The sequence below is a fragment of the Pleurodeles waltl genome, chromosome 2_2 (assembly GCF_031143425.1).
Source record: "Pleurodeles waltl isolate 20211129_DDA chromosome 2_2, aPleWal1.hap1.20221129, whole genome shotgun sequence".
Lineage (NCBI taxonomy): Eukaryota > Metazoa > Chordata > Amphibia > Caudata > Salamandridae > Pleurodeles > Pleurodeles waltl.
The window spans coordinates 208,437,142-208,453,227 of record NC_090439.1 but is presented as its reverse complement, the minus strand read 5'-3'; the positions used below and the strand labels follow the sequence as shown (position 1 = coordinate 208,453,227).

The 16,086-nt window shown below is 43.7% G+C and overlaps 1 protein-coding gene across 7 annotated transcripts in view; it reads left to right on the top strand.

Annotated features, from left to right (window-relative positions):
- TRIO (trio Rho guanine nucleotide exchange factor) overlaps positions 1-16,086 on the top strand; it is a 3,522,386-nt gene that overhangs the window by 925,882 nt on the left and 2,580,418 nt on the right. The gene's annotated exons all lie outside the window — the stretch shown is intronic.

Sequence of the window (16,086 nt, the reverse complement as noted above, 5' to 3'; positions counted from 1 at the left end):
CCAAAGAGTTCCACAAACGTGCCAAACAGGTTGTCGAGGAGGGCCAAACTATCTCCAACAACCAAATAAGGTCGGCTATGGACTCAGCAGACACGGCGGCCAGGACAGTGAATACGGCAGTAACCATCCGTAGACACGCATGGTTACGAACCTCCGGATTTAAGCCAGAAATCCAGCAGGCTGTGCTGAATATGCCTTTCAACGAACAACAATTGTTTGGGCCGGAGGTGGATACTGCGATAGAAAAACTGAAGAAAGACACGGACACGGCCAAAGCCATGGGTGCACTCTACTCCCCACAGAGCAGAGGCACTTTTAGGAAGCCGCACTTTAGAGGGGGGTTTCGGGCCCAAACCACAGAGCCATCCACCTCACAAGTCAGACCTACATATCAGGGCCAATATCAGAGAGGAGGTTTTCGAGGACAATATAGGGGTGGACAGTTCCCTAAAACAAGAGGGAAATTCCAGAGCCCGAAAACCCCACAAACCAAACAGTGACTTCAATGTCACAAACCCCCACCACACAACACCAGTGGGGGGGAGACTTACAAATTATTACCACAACTGGAAACACATAACTACGGACGCATGGGTCCTAGCATTTATCCAACATGGTTATTGCATAGAATTCCTACATTTGCCACCAGATGTGCCTCCAAGAGCACACAACATGTCCAAACAATACTTAGATCTGTTACAACTAGAAGTCCAAGCATTGTTACAAAAAGAAGCAATAGAACTAGTACCAAACCAGCAAAAAGGAACAGGGGTTTACTCCCTGTATTTCCTAATTCCAAAAAAGGACAAAACACTGAGACCCATATTAAACCTCAGAACACTGTGTCTTTACATCAAATCAGATCACTTTCACATGGTGACACTTCAAGATGTGATTCCCTTGCTCAAACAACAGGACTACATGTCGACATTAGATCTCAAAGATGCATATTTCCACATAACCATACATCCTTCCCACAGGAAATACTTGAGGTTTGTAATCCAAGGCGTGCATTACCAATTAAGTGTTACCATTCGGCATAACAACAGCCCCAGGGGTATTTACAAAATGCCTTGCAGTAGTGGCCGCTCACATCAGGAGGCAGCACATGCACGTATTCCCTTACTTAGGCGATTGGTTAATAAAAACCAGCTCTCAGCAAGTGTATTCTACACACAAAATACTTCATAGAAACCCTTCACAAACTAGGGTTCTCTATAAACTCCCAAAAATCACATTTACAACCGTGTCAAATACAACAATACTTAGGAGCAACAATCAACACACAAAAGGGGATTGCCACTCCAAGTCCACAAAGGGTACAAGCCTTCCAGAATGTGATATTAAACATGTACCCAGACCAACACTATCAAGTGAGGTTTATAATGAAACTCCTAAGCATGATGTCTTCATGCATAGCCATTGTCCCAAACGCAAGACTACACATGCAGCCCTTACAACAGTGCCTAGCAACACAATGGACACAAGCACAGGGTCAACTTCAGGATCTAGTGTTGATAGACCGCCAAACACACCTCTCGCTTCAATGGTGGAATCCTATAAATTTAAACCAAGGGCGGCCATTCCAAGACCCAGTGCCTCAATACATAATCACAACAGATGCTTCCATGATAGGGTGGGGAGCACACTCATCACAACTGTGTCTCTTAGCACAAAAGATTTGGCATTGGGCGATTCACAATCACATTCGCCTAATAGCACATTACATCCCAGGGATTCAAAACCAGTTAGCCGACAATCTCAGTCGAGATCACCAACAAACACACGAATGGGAAATTCATCCCCAGATACTACAAACTTACTTTCGACGCTGGGGAACACCACAAATAGACCTATTCGCAACAAAAGAGAACGCAAAATACCAAAACTTTGCGTCCAGGTATCCACACCCTCAGTCCAAGGGCAATGCGTTATGGATGAGTTGGTCAGGGATATTTGCTTACGCTTTTCCCCCTCTCCCACTCCTTCCTTATCTAATAAACAAATTGAGTCAAAACAAACTCAAACTAATACTAATAGCACCAACCTGGGCACGTCAGCCATGGTATACAACACTACTAGACCTGTCTGTAGTACCTCATATCAAACTACCAAACAGACCAAATCTGTTAATCAGACACCCAAATCCAGCATTGCTCAATCTAGCAATCTGGCTCCTGAAGTCTTAGAATTTGGACATTCAAACCTTACACAAGAATGTATGGAGGTCATTAACCAAGCTAGAAAACCTACTACAAGACATTGTTACACAAACAAATGGAAAAGATTTGTTTATTACTGCCATAATAATCAAATTCAACCACTACATGCTTCCGCCAAAGACATTGTAAGTTACTTATTACACTTATAAAAATCTAAACTAGCATTTTCTTCTATTAAAATACATCTCACAGCAATATCTGCCTACCTGCAAATTACACATTCAAAATCACTATTTAGAATCCCAGTCATCAAAGCATTTATGGAGGGTTTAAAAAGAATCATACCCCAGAGAACACCACCAGTTCCCTCGTGGAACCTCAATATTGTATTAACACGACTCATGGGTCCACCATTTGAACCCATGCACTCTTGTGAGATACAATACTTAACCTGGAAAGTAGCTTTCCTAATAGGTATCACATCTCTTAGAAGGGTAAGTGAAATACAAGCATTTACTATACAAGAACCTTTTATACAAATACATAAACATAAAGTGGTTCTCCGTACAAATCCAAAATTCTTACCAAAAGTTATATCACTGTTCCACCTAAACCAAACAGTGGAACTCCCTGTCTTTTTTCCACAACCAGACTCCGTAGCCGAAAGAGCCTTACATATGTTAGACATAAAAAAAGCACTAATGTATTACATTGATAGAACATAACAATTTCGCAAGACAAAACAATTGTTTGTAGCCTTCCAAAAACCTCATGCAGGAAATCGAATATCCAAACAAGGCATTGCCAGATGGATAGAGAAATGTATTCAGACCTGCTATATTAAAGCAAAAAGAGATCTACCTATTACGCCAAAGGCGCACTCCACTAGAAAGAAAGGCGCCACAATGGCCTTTCTAGGAAATATACCTATGACAGAAATCTGTAAGGCAGCCACATGGTCTACGCCTCATACATTCACAAAACATTACTGTGTAGATGTGTTAACACAACAACAAGCCACAGTAGGACAGGCTGTATTATGAACATTATTTCAGAAAACTTCAACTCCTACAGGCTAAGCCACCGCTTTTGGGGAGATAACTGCTTACTAGTCTATGCACAGCATGTGTATCTGCAGCTATACATGCCATAGAACGGAAAATGTCCCTTATCCAGTGTACATCTGTTCGTGGCATGAGACGCTGCAGATTCACATGCGCCCTCCCGCCTCCCCGGCAGCCTGTACCCGTTATAAGTTGATGACACTTGTAAATTTGTAAATATATACTATTCTTGTAGGAAGTTGGCTCTGTATGTGCTATTTCAAAGTAAGGAATAGCATGCACAGAGTCCAAGGGTTCCCCTTAGAGGTAAGATAGTGGCAAAAAGAGATAATACTAATGCTCTATTTTGTGGTAGTGTGGTCGAGCAGTAGGCTTATCAAAGGAGTAGTGTTAAGCATTTGTTGTACATACACACAGGCAATAAATGAGGAACACACACTCGGAGACAAATCCAGCCAATAGGTTTTGTTATAGAAAAATATATTTTCTTAGTTTATTTTAAGAACCACAGGTTCAAATTCTACATGTAATATCTCATTTGAAAGGTATTGCAGGTAAGTACTTCAGGAACTTTAAATCATTACATTAGCATGTATACTTTTTACATAAAACACAATAAGCTGTTTTAAAAGTGGACACAGTGCAATTTTCACAGTTCCTGGGGGAGGTAAGTTTTTGTTAGTTTTGTCAGGTAAGTAAATCACTTACAAGTCTCAGGTTTGGGTCCAAGGTAGCCCACCGTTGGGGGTTCAGAGCAACCCCAAAGTTACCACACCAGCAGCTCAGGGCCGGTCAGGTGCAGAGGTCAAAGAGGTGCCCAAAACGCATAGGCTTCAATGGAGAGAAGGGGGTGCCCCGGTTCCGATCTGCCAGCAGGTAAGTACCCGCGTCTTCGGAGGGCAGACCAGGGGGGTGTTGTAGGGCACCGGGGGGGACACAAGTCAGCACAAAAAGTACACCCTCAGCAGCGCAGGGGCGGCCGGGTGCAGTGTGCAAACAAGCGTCGGGTTTTCAATGTAAATCAAGGAGAGATCAAGGGATCTCTTCAGCGGTGCAGGTAGGCAAGGGGGGGGCTGCTCGGGGTAGCCACCACCTGGGCAAGGGAGAGGGCCTCCTGCGGGTCACTCCTGCACAGGAGTCCCGTTCCTTTAGGTGCTGGGGGCTGCGGGTGCAGGGTCTTTTCCAGCCGTCGGGAAATGGAGTCAGGCAGTCGCGGTCAGGTGGAGCCTCGGGATTCCCTCTGCAGGCGTCGCTGTGGGGGCTCAGGGGGGACAACTTTGGTTACTCACGGTCTCGGAGTCGCCGGAGGGTCCTCCCTGAGGTGTTGGTTCTCCACCAGTCGAGTCGGGGTCGCCGGGTGCAGTATTGCAAGTCTCACGCTTCTTGCTGGGAGTTGCAGGGGTCTTTAAGTCTGCTCCTTGAAACAAAGTTGCAGTTCTTTTGGAGCAGTGCCGCTGTCCTCAGGAGTTTCTTGTCTTTCTTGAAGTCGGGCAGTCCTCAGAGGATTCAGAGGTCGCTGGTCCCTTGGAAAGCGTCGCTGGAGCAGGGTTCTTTGGAAGGCAGGAGACAGGCCGGTAGGACTGGGGCCAAAGCAGTTGGTGTCTTCTGTTCTTCCTCTGCAGGGGTTTTTCAGCTCGGCAGTCTTCTTCTTCTTGTAGTTTCAGGAATCTAAATTCTTAGGTTCAGGGAAGCCCTTAAATACTAAATGTAAGGGCGTGTTTAGGTCTGGGGGGTTAGTAGCCAATGGCTACTAGCCCTGAGGGTGGGTACACCCTCTTTGTGCCTCCTCCCAAGGGGAGGGGGTCACATCCCTAATCCTATTGGGGAATCCTCCATCTGCAAGATGGAGGATTTCTAAAAGTTAGAGTCACTTCAGCTCAGGACACCTTAGGGGCTGTCCTGACTGGCCAGTGACTCCTCCTTGTTATTCTCATTATTTCCTCCGGCCTTGCCGCCAAAAGTGGGGGCCGTGGCCGGAGGGGGCAGGCAACTCCACTAGCTGGAGTGTCCTGCGGTGCTGGCACAAAGGGGTGAGCCTTTGAGGCTCACCGCCAGGTGTGACAGCTCCTGCCTGGGGGAGGTGTTAGCATCTCCACCCAGTGCAGGCTTTGTTACTGGCCTCAGAGTGACAAAGGCACTCTCCCCATGGGGCCAGCAACATGTCTCGGTTGTGGCAGGCTGCTGGAACTAGTCAGCCTACACAGATAGTCGGTTAAGGTTTCAGGGGGCACCTCTAAGGTGCCCTCTGGGGTGTATTTCACAACAAAATGTACACTGGCATCAGTGTGCATTTATTGTGTTGAGAAGTTTGATACCAAACTTCCCAGTTTTCAGTGTAGCCATTATGGTGCTGTGGAGTCCGTGTTTGACAGACTCCCAGACCATATACTCGTATGGCTACCCTGCACTTACAATGTCTAAGGTTTGGCTTAGACACTGTAGGGGCACAGTACTCATGTACTGGTGCCCTCACCTATGGTATAGTGCACCCTGCCTTAGGGCTGTAAGGCCTACTAGAGGGGTGACTTATCTATACTGCATAGGCAGTGTGAGGTTGGCATGGCACCCTGAGGGGAGTGCCATGTCGACTTACTCGTTTTTGTTCTCACCAGCACACACAAGCTGACAAGCAGTGTGTCTGTGCTGAGTGAGAGGTCCCCAGGGTGGCATAAGATATGCTGCAGCCCTTAGAGACCTTCCCTGGCATCAGGGCCCTTGGTACCAGGGGTACCAGTTACAAGGGACTTACCTGGATGCCAGGGTGTGCCAATTGTGGAATCAAAAGTACAGGTTAGGGAAAGAACACTGGTGCTGGGGCCTGGTTAGCAGGCCTCAGCACACTTTCAATTCAAAACATAGCATCAGCAAAGGCAAAAAGTCAGGGGGTAACCATGCCAAGGAGGCATTTCCTTACAATTCTTATACACATTATGTACATACATACTCACTCCATTGCATGGGCACTTTTACTATATACACAACTCCTACCTCACCCTCTGCGGGGAAAACAATCTAAGATGGAGTCGACGCCCATGCGCAATGGAGCCGAAAGGGAGGAGTCCCTCGATCTTGTGACTCGAAAAGACTTCTTCGAAGAAAAATAACTTGTAACACTCCGAGCCCAACGCTAGATGGCAGGATAATGCACAGCATGTGAATCTGCAGCGTCTCATGCCACGAACAGATGTACACTGGGTGAGTGACATTTTCCATGGGGTTCCCCTTGTTCCTTTTGCCATCATTATGACCAGGGTTTGTCACATCCTGTTCAGGCGGTGGGGGGCAAAGTGCAGACTGGGTCAACAGGGTCCCAACGATGACGTTTGAGTTAATTGCCCCTGATGTCCTTCAACTGTCCTACTGTGTCTTGGCAAACCAGGTCAAGTACACCCTTTCTGAATTTGACTATCAAGTTAGTGAGAGTGAGTAGTCAAAGGCTCCTTAGGGAGTTAATATGGGCAGGAAGAGCTCAGAACTCAACAGCCAACCAAAAGATACAATGTCTTGTCCAGCCCAGTGCTAATTTTTCAGTTAAAAGAAGGTACTTTAATCTTGGAGCGAAACAAAATAATATACAGGTCAGTAAGGTTTTCGTTACAGGATTGTAATACTATTTACGATTGTTAGAGATATACTGTACCCATTTCTATATGGTCCCCACTGTGTGGGAGTATTGAGTAGTCACAGATGTAGTTTGTTAAAAAAAAAAAAAAAAAACACACACTTGCTAGAACTGTAAATCTGTTCAGGTAACATTCATTAATTCAAGTTCACTGAGGAAGAAGTTGTATGTTCTTAAAACAATGTTCACTTGGAGATACATTTCTGGTGGTATGAGCATGTTCTGCATTCCCAGTACTTTGTGGGCCACAGGGGTGTCCTTACTCAGAAAGTGATCCGCTGGGCTGAAATCAGTGTGACAGACTCACCTGGCAGCACTCATCTATTGCAGTCGCTGCCTCTTAGGCCAGGTGCATAAGGGAAGGATACGGAAAATGCAGCTCAGTACTTAGTTATCAGTGGGTTTGCATTCTCGGATTCTAAGCCAGTCAAGGCTTCTGCATCTGTGGTGACTAAGGCTGTTTCCCTCTGACATCGCCAGCAGCAGTAACATTCTTCATGACACACTGCTCGATCACACAGTGATGCTTGTTATTTATATGCTATGGTGCAGTTCAGAGCAGGAACCACTCCGGGAGACCACTTCAAAAAATGGGTCACTCCTGGCTCGTTGCATTTGGCTTATTCTTGGTGTTCCTCAAGATGGGAACATGCTAAGTGTCTCCTCCTGTACACTCTTCTCCTGCAGGGCATATTCTCTTCTTCCCTTTCAGCACACAACTTTCTAGGCTCTATTCAAGCCCTCAGCTCCTCCAGCAGAAAGTGTGGATTTCAGGTGATGTCCCCGCACGTCTGGGAGATTGGATGTAATTCGGACACTAGCACTGATCATACAGCAGTCCTTCCAGGACTCTGCTGAGCATGCTGCCCTTTTGTCAAGAAGAACTCGCTACTAAAATAAAGTGGATTGGTTTGAATCTGACATTTATTCTCTTTTTGCAGGTAGGGGATGTTGATCTACTGTCTAAGGTTTTGGAACTGGTTTGGGTTGGTGTTCTTTCAAGTCATTTTCTTGCTTCCTCTCCGTGACAGCCTTTGTGCTAGGTGATTGCTCTCACAGCTGGTAGCAATAATGCTGACTCTAAGCATCAGTATCCAACTCAAGGGCACAAATAAGTGTGAGATGTCTGCATCTGGCTGGCCTCAGCCTTCCTGAAGCAGTAATCATGGGACAGACTGAAGGGAAGTCCTTGTTTCCTCATGTTGAACTGCAGAAACTAAAGACCCACCCTTCATTCCTACCATCTACCAAGTGGCAGTGCTCAGGAACAACTAATAAGCCTCCTTCTCCTAGCAAGGACCTCAGTGAATTTCTAACTGTAGCCCTGTACTGATCCTCCTTCACTTCACTTTCTCGAGCTCTAACTTTCAGCCATAGGAATGTAGTCAATACACTTCCACCACTTGGAGCTGTATCCGCCCATCATCTTGTGCTATGCTAAACAAGGGGTCATCCACAAAGGCTCTCACTGGTCCCAGTATCCAGACTCTTGCCATGCACTGAGTCCTACCACACATGTGCTACATATTCACCAAATGTACAAGCACTCAACATTAATTCAGAATGTCAGTGCAAGGTCTGGCGTACACTTTAACGTGGACTTTTGCATGAGAGAGGTCAGTAGACTGTTCTCTTTACTGACAAAGAGAAAAAGGTCTGTTTATACTAAAGATTCAGTAAGCTGCCACATTCACTTCACTAAATTTTACTTAACAAAAGCATTAACATTAGTCCTGTGACCTTTGAGGGCATGTTTAGTCTGGCCGTAAGATTACAGAGCAGAATATGGACCTCTACGCAGTGCTAGATTAGTGTCATGGCAAGGCCAAACAGAAAAATAAGGACACCAGTTTTGCATGCTGTCGGGCACTCACAGCAGGAAATCATTTCTGTTTACCATGCTGAGGACATCCTTGTCTCAATAGGCTGGATGCTTTGGACAGGAAGTCCTCCAAAACCTCTTAGTAGGTCTAAGCTCCCTAATGCTTCTTTTACTTAATCTTAGTTGATGTGCAGCATGGTGTGCTGCATACTCCGCTTCCTTGCAAGTGTAATACAGGCACACAAGTATCATATAAATATCTGTAGAAAGCGTTTAACATCTTACCACAAGGTTGTGGTGAAGACAAGTTTATAATGGGGAAAAGTTTGGTACTAAGAGTAACTGAGTTACTATAAAGGTAACTTTATCCAATCTGATCACATGCTTCATGGACTGTTTTTAGCATTTATATCGGAGTCATATCTACTTCATGATCGAAGCCGAACAGTTGTGAAGGATTGAAGGATAAATATAACCAAATGTTACTTATCTATAGTAATTCTAGGGCAGTTTGTTAGTCCTGTTCTGATCTTCCCTGTCCTAAATATGCTCACTAGTTAACTGATTATGAGGCTGAGGTATGCATGTTCTTAAAGGGCATATGGAGATTTTACAGACTGTATGGGCACTGTTCGACAGGTACTGTGGGCTGGCAGGGGTAGCAGTTAATTTAGGAGAATGTAATAGAAGAAAATGTAATTAAGTACAAGATTTATTTAATTCAGGATTTTGACCTGTTATTACTACGGTATTCTCAAAATCACCCATCCTTAATTTGTCTTATTTAAGGGTCTCATACAGCCCCACATGCCTGGGGTGCAGTTTTTCAACTTGTTTGTTGATCCGCTTGGCTTTGTTCTCACACTACAGTTACTATGCAAAAACTCCACCAGCATCCCATTTGAAATCTTCAGTACTCTAGTTTTCATCTATTCACTTCACCCTGTCCTTCACAATATATCCCAGTGGTTCCCAGCCTGTGGTCTGGGGACCCCTGGGGTTCCGCAAAGCCTCCTCAGGGGGTCCGTGACTGCTTAGAAAATTAAATAATATTAACAGATTAGGTCCCCGGCTTTCAGTAATGACTCAGTGGGGGGTTCCCTGATTCCAGTAATAACGTGGGGGCCCACAGAAGTAAAAAGGTTGGGAACCACTGTTCTATCCCCTATCTAGCTCTGCTTCACATGTGCCTTTCTTAATGAACCTGAGAGAGCGTAGTTTATATAATCTGTATTAACATGAAATGTTTATGAACTAATGTGTGATAATGCCGCATAGAAACTGTACTAGTATATTTTGCTAAAACGTGCACTTGAAATGTGACCACGGGGAGTGGCCGCCAATGTATACGGGGTCTAATGAAAATGACTAATGCTTATGAATCTTTGTATTAAAAAATGGCTTTATACTGATTATTAATGATTATGTTATTAAAGTATGCTAAATAAATCTTGTAGGCCTTAAATTAGCATGAGCCAAAGCTTAGCTGCCTGGCTCTCATATTAAATGTGTTTTTCTAAACTTGCAGTGTGCTGACTCGCAAAAGGATATGACCTCTTGTTTTCTTCAAATCAGAAGCTGAATGTAACTATAGTGGATCCGTTCTCATGAAATTCATATTGCTTGTAGAAATGTTTTAGTCAAAATGCAACAGTGTAGATTAGTATAATGTACAAGGTCGCTCAAACCGGTACAGACAATGGAGCTACTGACCAAAAGATGTGCAAAGAATTACAGAAGGATGGAATCATACCGGACGTGCTATCTCTGAAGACGTCAATCATATGGACCAATAAAATGTCTGTGAACTAATGTGGGGTGAAAGATTAATGACATAACCTGTTTTCTAATTGGCTAAAGATAGTGGGGTATAACATTTGACCAGTTAAGTTTTAGGGGAATGTACATCGAAAAGGGGATAAAAACCCCTGTCACCAGGAAGTAAATTAGACTAGAGAATTAGGGAGATGCTACTGATTTGATCCAGAAACTTTGTCACTCTGTTTGGTGACTTATATGGTTTTACTTAAACCATCCTTTTCCTTAGATTGCCCATTTTACACTTTGCCTCCTTATGAGGGAAGTGCCCCTTTTTTTTTTACCCTAGAGCTGAGTTTTGACTGATGGCGAATCGACTGATGTCCTGAAGACGAAGACCGAACCTGAGTGTTGACTCAAACCTTGGAGGGTAACTATGACAATGAAACTGTGATTTGTCTGTTTGCTTTTACTTTCTAGGTACCAACTGCTTACTTTTGACAGAGACCATAGCTAGATGTTTTCCAAATTGGTGTTCCAAACTGTTTTGCATGAAGCCCAACATGACAATGCTAATCACTGGTTAGGACAGCGGTTCACTAAACTGACGCAAATAGACAAATTACTGAATCTATGCTTTGTTGAACTGACGCATTAATGATACTCTGCTAAAGTTGATCTAGGTTCACGCCATGTTATGTTCTGATGTTTGTGATTCTTGCCTTAACGAAATCTTATCAGAATTGCCATATTGTGACTATGCTATTGTGTTTCTTGGTTTTGAGATTAACACACCTTCTTTTAGAATTGTAACTAATAGGGAATAAGCCTCATAAAACCCTACTAAACTGGTGTAGTTATTCATGACTGCAAGGTCATGGTGGTGTCACAAGTTGATTAATGTCTTTGACTAAGGTGAAGTGCATTGTTGTAATAAATATTGATGACATTATTGACGTATTGATTGACATATTGATTAGCTATCTCGTCCTAAGGTGTGTCTCAACTGGGTCAAAAGATTCATAGGCCTAAAACGAGTCATTTCTACTCACTAAGTGTCAGCATACCATGTGTTTCCTTGTGTTAATGTTCTTTCTTGTATCACTTCCCATATAGCTTCCTCTGCTTCCCTCATTTTGCTTTCTCTCACAGGTAACTTTTCATTTTCTTCCCTCTTTACCGTAACTCCTAAATGTCTGCAGTTATCATTATTGTTAACTTCATCTTCATTGTTTTACGCAATAGTTAGTTTGAAATCTACACAGGACTGTAAATGACAGTGCCTCAACTCTAATGTTGTGTAACTCTGTCAGCTTTAACAAGAACAACCTAAACAAAATGTAGTCCTCCAAAAAAGTTCATGTTTCTCGGAATATTAGTAAATAATGAAATGGTTGAGAGGGTCAGACTAGATGTAAAACCAGAAAGGAACCTAGAGTTCTGGGGTTCACCCTCAGACACACTGGGAAAGGACAATGACTCAGTCGGGGGCTCACAGGAGTCTGTGCCTGGATCTGCGGTTATGGAAGGGGTTGACTAATTAGTTGCCCCAGTGGGGTGGCAGTTGATTCTTCCCTCCTAGAGGTGCAGGTGGAAGGTTCTTGCAGCAACTGGGGGAGTGCAATGTTTGATGGGTGAAACAAAAGCAATATTCTGATCTAAGGGTGAATGTAAGGTATGAATATCCAATGTTATTAGCCGCCCTTCTATCAATGCTTTATTCACGCTCCTCTGACTGATCAGACATGGACAACTTAAAAGAATTACAAAGTATGCCTGGATGTCTCTTTACCCGCCTCCTGTTCTCCTCCTATGCTTCCTCCCCTTCTTCGAAGGCGCTTGCGCACCCTGCAAAACTAACTACCTCATAAGGAGATGAAGTATCACTATTGTGCTGCATACTTTTCTTGGTTTGTTAATATTCTGACTCTGAGGTCTCCCTGAAGGTTCCAATCTGCATAGATGTACGTTTTTATGTTATTGCAAAAATGTGAATAAAGATATTTAGAAAACAAAATAAACAATGAAATATGTATTTACTTGTTGGAGTAGTTTTGTAGCTTGAGGGTTTTTCGAGATTCTCATGCTGTGCATTATTTCACCGTCTAATGCTTGAGTCTGAAATTGCCTCTTTCCTCTTATCTTTTTTTGTTCTCTCTGGAAATCAACATTTTATGGTTGTCTATTTCCCTATGACGTCAGAAGTAAACCCTCAAGGCCCCCTTGTGTGGTTACCATGTTAGGAATCTGTTTTCCTGTTTAGTGACCTGTATTATTTTTTGCGCTTCCTATTTCTCTTCTACATATTACCTTTACCCTGTTCGTTCCAATGCACATTTCTTTTTTGGAGAGGAGGGAGGGTTGCATGTGAATCCAGAAGAAAATTCTTCAGAAAACAAGAACTGTTCCTACAGATAATCAACCATTGTGTTTTGCAGCATGAATCTTTTCTTGAGTACCATGTTGTGCATTGATTGTGTAGCTGTGTATTCCCCCCACTTGGGAGGTTGAGTTGAAGGGAGTGAGTGTTTGCAGATACCTTAGTACCTTTTACCCCACCTGTGCTTCTCTGTTAGCTTGAACATCTGCATAATAGTATTTTGTAAAACTATGTACTAATGACCATATGGTTGCCATGCATATGTCGTTTATGGGTGTGTTGGCTATGAATGCCAGTGTGACACCCTTTTTACTTATGGAGTGCCTCTTGCTACTCCTGCTATCTTACAACATGTTTGAATGGCCTGAACTATTCACCTTCCCATATTCTCTCTTGTGATTTTAGAACCTCTGTTTGTTGACATGAAGGAAATGAAGAATTGCCTTCCCTTCCTGTAGGCTTTGTTTCTTGCAAGTAATACCATGACTGCCCTTCTGACATGTAGTGCATGTGTAGATCCTTTTATGCTTGCGTCTTTGGCCTTTGGAAAAAGCCGGTAGTTGTACTGCTTGGTAAACATGGAAATGCAAAATTACCTTTGGAAGAAAGTGATAATTTGTTGTTGTGATCATCAGGCCCCTGTGTATTTGGAGGCACTGTTCTTGTATTGTAAGTGTCTGTAAATCACTGACTCCATACAACGAAGTGATAGTAATTAAGAATAGCTGTGTTAGCACAAGGTTCAGCTTTCAGATAGATGTGGTCAAGATGGTGCTACTCTCTGTGCTTCCACTAGGAATCTCTTTGACTGTTGTATTAAAGACCTATAGTTGCACCACGTGTATGCCACTATGGCTCACAGATGTACCTTCATCGACGTGTATAACAGATTCTCATTAGAAAGGTGTTACATACCTGATAATTGTTGTCACGTGTGATGTTACATGTTGGTTCTATTCTCCTGCACCAGAGGATGACTCGAAGCATCATAAGACTTGTAAGTCATTGGTCTCCTAGCCCCTCTCAGGACCACAGGGCATTTTGCGAGGGAATCCTGTATGCCCAAATTTAAGTCGTAAGGACCAGAGCTGCTAACCTATAGTATAAGCATAGAGACTGTCTAGTATAGGATGGCATACTTGGCCTCAATGTATTGTCAGTAAGTTCTGTATTGCAGGTGCTTTTATGATTCTTTCCCGTGCCATCATCAACTGGTCTGAAAACCATGTTTATCTTTCTTACTGTGAAACTGTCAGTATAAGGGTCAGGGCTGTCTGCATTGTTCCCGGGAACAATGACGATGTCTCCCAAGTTCAATGAGAACCACAAATTGTGCAGAGGTTTGTATATCTGTCTGTATTCTCTTTTGGCATTGTGTCTACAAATTCATTGTTACCAGGCAGTCTTCCAAGTAAGGATACACATGCATTCCCTGTCTTAAATGTGCTGCCACCACTGTAAGGCATTTTGTAAACACCCTATGCCAGTTTTATCCCAAATGGTAGCACCCTGAATTTGTATTGTACATTCTCTACCACAAAACTGAGGTATTTATTGTGTCTGTTGTTCAATACAGACAGGTAAGTGTACTTGATATCTATGGTTGCTGTGTAGTCCTCTTCTTTTAATAGAAGGATGGCTTCTTTCATTGTAGTCATATTGTATTTCTAGGTCTTGATAAATTTGTTCTAGTATAGAAGGTCCACAATAGACCTTAAAATCACACCCTGTTTTGGAGCCAAAAAATGTACTGAATTTATTCTTTGATTTTGTTCTTTATTTGGTACCCTTTCTGTTGCTACAATAACTGTGGAATATAAAATGAAGTTCCTGTTTACCAAGGGGAGTTTCCTCCATTCTTGGAGGAAACCTATACTGCCCCTACTGGTGTTAAGTGTCAGGTTTCTTATACACGAAACCCATTTTGAGGCAGACCCCCCAAACTACTTGATGGTCTGACCTCTTCTCTTGACCCTGCCTTTGAACTGCGGTGGATTCTTTAAGTGGAAGACTCCTTTCCCACCTTGCTCCTCAGCCTGTGTGGAGATTAAAGTGAGCAAGTGTTTAGGGATGCCCAGCCTGGTTGCAGGGGCAAAGAACTCTACGTCAGCACAAGCTTATGTCTCCAGGTCATTACCTAGGAGACACTCTACAGGTAGGTTAAAGAAGACTGCCACCTGTTTAGGGCCAGTAACCCCACCCTAGCTAAAGTTTCATTGCTATGTGGAGGCACTTAGTAGAATTATTTACATCAGTGACTTGGCACTTGTGACCAAGTAGGTGCAGTTCAGGTGACACTAGCTTTTCAGCTACTATGGTGACACTGGCACCTGTGTCCCTGTAGGCCTCAACACAATTTACCAATTGGGGTCCTCTAAGGAGCACCCAGAGTGCATGGAATCATACTTCAAATACTGGCAACAGTTTTGGTGTATGATTCCAACATGTTTGATACCAAACATGCTGAGATTCGCAGTTAACATTATGTAGCTGGACATAGGTAGTGACCTATGCCCAGTACACTCGTAAAATGGCATCCCCGCACCCATGAAGTCCATGAAGATGGAGCAGGAGTTCGTAGGGGCACCTCTGTTCATGCAGGGGTGCCCACACACACAAGTACCTGCACCCTACCATCTGGGCTAGGAGGGCCTACCGTAGGGGTGACTTAGAGTGACCTGGTGAAGTGACTTGTAGTGAAAAGGGTGTATGCACCCTTTCACGCAGGCTGCAATGGCAGACCTGCAAAGAGGTTTTGCATGCGCTCCCATGGGTGACATAATGCATGCTACAGCCCATGCGGGAACCCTGGTGCCCCAGTGCCCTGGGTACCATATACTAGGGACTTACATGGGGGCACCAGTATGCTAATTGTGGAGTGTAAGAACCATGAACAACTGAATTTAGTGAAAGAGAGCACAGTCACAGGGGTCTGGGTTAGCAGGATCCCCGTGAAAACAGCTTGAGCATACTGATAGGCAAAAAGTGGGGGTAACCATGCCAAAAAGAGGGAACTTTCCTACAGGTTGTTCCAGTAGTTGCTAGTTTTTCAATTAAGTATTAAGATTTTTCTGCTGTTTAAGTGGGTAGTCGTTTTGCCCTGCACAGTGGTGCCCATGCACCATATGCCATGTCTACTCTTCAACTGATCACATACTATTGCGCTGAAGTGTTCTAATACTAGCTTTGTGATTTATCATGCTAGGTGTCCCACTGCACATCTCCAATTTCGTCATGGTGCTGGTCCCTCTGTAACACCACTTCCTCATCCAAGTCCA